This window comes from Eutrigla gurnardus, assembly GCF_963514095.1.
Source record: "Eutrigla gurnardus genome assembly, chromosome: 3".
NCBI lineage: Eukaryota > Metazoa > Chordata > Actinopteri > Perciformes > Triglidae > Eutrigla > Eutrigla gurnardus.
The window spans coordinates 29,847,528-29,850,922 of record NC_139917.1 but is presented as its reverse complement, the minus strand read 5'-3'; the positions used below and the strand labels follow the sequence as shown (position 1 = coordinate 29,850,922).

General features: G+C 46.5%; 1 pseudogene across 1 annotated transcript; it reads left to right on the top strand.

Moving 5' to 3' along the window:
- The first annotated feature begins 485 nt into the window (after positions 1-485).
- Positions 486-2,959, top strand: LOC311011356 (E3 ubiquitin-protein ligase TRIM21-like; annotated as a pseudogene). The gene has a single exon. The product of its transcript is annotated as an E3 ubiquitin-protein ligase TRIM21-like (transcript).
- The last annotated feature ends 436 nt before the right edge of the window (positions 2,960-3,395 follow it).

The following is a 3,395-nucleotide window of genomic DNA, read 5'->3' as shown; positions in this document are numbered from 1 at the left end:
GACCAACATTCCACAGGCCACAATTGACAATCTGATAAACTCTATGCGAAGAAGATGTGTTGCACTGCATGAGGCAAATGGTGGTCACACCAGATACTGACTGGTTCTGAGTCCCCAGACCCCCAATAAAGCAAAAAAATGCACATTTCAGGGTGGCCTTTTATTGTGGACAGTCTAAGGCACACCTGTGCACTAATCATGATGTCAGATCAGCATCTTGATGTGGCACACCTGTGAGGTGGGATGGATTATCTCAGCAAAGCAGAAGTGCTCACTATCACACATTTAGACTGATTTGTGAACAATGTTTGAGAGTAATGGTAATATTGTGTATCTGGAATGAATTTTAGATCTTTAAGTCCATCTCATGAAAAATGGGAGCAAAAACAAAAGTGTTGCGTTTATATTTTTGTTGAGTGTATATGATAAACAACTAAAGTGGTATTTTAAATGAACCGTTTTTCTTTTCTTTCACACTAGGTGTGTAGATATGGCTGCTGCAAACTATCCACATTCTGAAGATCAGTTTCTGTGCTCCATCTGTCTGGATGTGTTCACTGATCCAGTCACCACATCATGTGGACACAACTTCTGCAAAACCTGCATCGATACACACTGGAATACTAGACCTGTACCTGTGTCCCATGTGTAAGAAGGTTTTTAACCCGAGACCTGAGCTGCACGTCAACACGTTCATCTCTGAGATGGTTGCTCAGTTCAGACAGTCAGCTCCACAGAAAGCCAGCAGCAGCAGATCAGAGCAGCAGGAGGCCAAACCAGGAGAAGTTCCCTGTGACGTCTGCACTGGATCCAGACTGAAGGCCCTGAAGTCCTGCCTGGTGTGTCTGGTCTCCTACTGTGAGACTCACCTGGAGCCTCATCTGACCACGTCAGGCCTGAAAAGACACCATCTGATCGACCCTGTGGAGAACCTGGAAGGCAGGATGTGTAGGAAGCACGATAAACCTCTGGAGCTGTTCTGTAAGACCGACCAGACATGTGTCTGCATGCTCTGCAGCGTTTTAGACCACAAGACACACGAGTTTGTTCCTCTGAAAGAAGAATATGAAGACAAGAAGGCAGAGCTGGGGAAGACAGAGGCTGAAGCTCAGCAGATGATCCAGAAGAGACGACTGAAGATTCAGGAGATCAAACGCTCAGTCGACCTCAGTGAGCAAGATGCAGACAGAGTGATAGCAGAAGGTGTTCAGGTCTTCACTGGTCTGATGGAGTCTGTTCAGAGAGTCCAGAATGAGTTCATCAAAACTATAGAAGAGAAGCAGAGAACGGCACAGAAACAGGCTGAAGGCTTCATCAAAGAGCTGGAACAGGAAATCTCTGAGCTGAAGAAGAGAAGCACTGAGGTGGAGAAGCTCTCACTCTCTGAAGACCACGTCCTCCTCCTCCAAAGCTTCCCGTCCCTGAAAGCTGCTCCACCCACCAAGGACTGGACAGAGGTCAGAGTTCATCCACCATCATATGAGAGGACTGTGGTGAAAGCTGTGGCCCAGCTGGAGGAGACGCTCAGTACAGAGATGAAGAAGCTGGTTGAGTCTGAGCTGAAGAGGGTCCAGGTCTATGCAGTAGATGTGACTCTTGATCCTGATACAGCACATCCTAAACTCAACCTGTCTGATGATGGAAAAGAAGTTAGTGATGATGGTGTTAGGAAGAATCTCCCCGACAACCCAGAGAGATTCTCTCATTACATTTGTGTCTTAGCAAAGCAGAGTTTCTCTTCAGGCAGATTCTACTTTGAGGTTCAAGTTAAAGGAAATACTGAATGGGATCTTGGAGTGGCCAGAGAGTCCATCAACAGGAAGGGGGGAATCAAGCCGAGCCCTCAGGAAGGTTACTGGACTATATGGTTGAGAAATGGAAATGAGTACAAAGCTCATGCTCGCCCTCCGGTCCGTCTCTCTCTGAAGTCTCAGCCTCAGAAGGTGGGGGTGTTTGTGGATTATGAGGAGGGTCTGGTCTCCTTCTATGACGTAGATGCTGCAGCTCTTATCTACTCCTTTACTGGCTGCTCCTTCACTGACAAACTCCTCCCATTCTTCAGTCCTTGTCTTAATGATTCTGGTGAAAACTCTGCACCTCTGATCATCTGCCCTGTCAGAATAAACTAATAATTTATCTTATTTAATTTATAGAAATTAATCATTGAAAGGAACAAATATACAGTCTCATTTGATAGTGTGGTATTAGTACTTTTACTTGAGTAAAGGATCTGAATACTTCCTCCACGTCTGTGGGAGCGTATGTGACGCAATTCATCCAACAGTTTTGCTGTTATTTTATTGTAATAAACATAAAAAAAGATGCTGAAATAACTTCATCCATCCATCCATCCATTTTCTACCGCTTATCCTGTATTCAGGGTCACGGGGGGGCTGGAGCCGATCCCAGCTGTCATTGGGCGAAGGCAGGGTACACCCTGGACAGGACGCCAGTCTATCACAGGGCCGACATGTAGAGACAGACAACCATTCACTCTCACATTCACACCTACGGGCAATTTAGAGTCGAAATAACTTCATGATGATGACAATATGTAAAAACCCCAAAGTCATGTTCTTTTTAGGTCTGACTGCAAGACGACAAGCAAATAACTTAAAATGCTTGTTTTCTGAATGGAGTCTGGTTGATGGGAGCTAGGCTTCGCTAACATTGTAGCTGCTCCGTCAACATTTAAAATAACATCTACACATAAATACGGCAGAGACCTCGTTGTTTGTACCGTTGACAGTCTCTGGTTTCATCATAGTCTGGTCTCTGGACTCATGTGGACTACTATCTACACCTCTGGGAGACCACAGACCGCTACGATATGTTTAAGTCTCCATTTCTGATTCAGTGACGACAGGAGGAGAATCTCAATGAAACCATTGAGGAGAATCCACTCTGGGGGATGAAGCAATAAGACATGGAAGAAATGTCCAACAGCAACTTTGATGAATGTCGACTGTCGTTATTAATGAATGTAAATAAAGGAAGAATGATTTCAAACTGGCCTTTGTTTGTTGGCTTTTGTTTGTAAACCAGATTCATGTGAAACTTCATGCTGTTGTACTTCGTGTCTCGGTCCGGCTGGTGTTGGAACTGGACGGCACTAATCTGGAGGGCAGGTCCATCCGGGTGAAGAAGAATTATAATTAAAACTGCGAGCAGTATCGTGACGGGCCCGAGCTCTTATGCGGTCGTGGAGTGCCTGCGGTCACAGGGCAGTGTCGTGGACGCTGCCCTTGGCGCGGCCGCCTCTCCTGGCGCAAGTCGAGACACAAGCGATGGACACCGAAAGGCATCCGTCTGTCACGTGCGGTCGTGGACTGCCTGCGTTCACACGTGTGGCAGCCGCCTACCTGTGCAGCAGCCACCTCCTCGTGGCGCGAGTT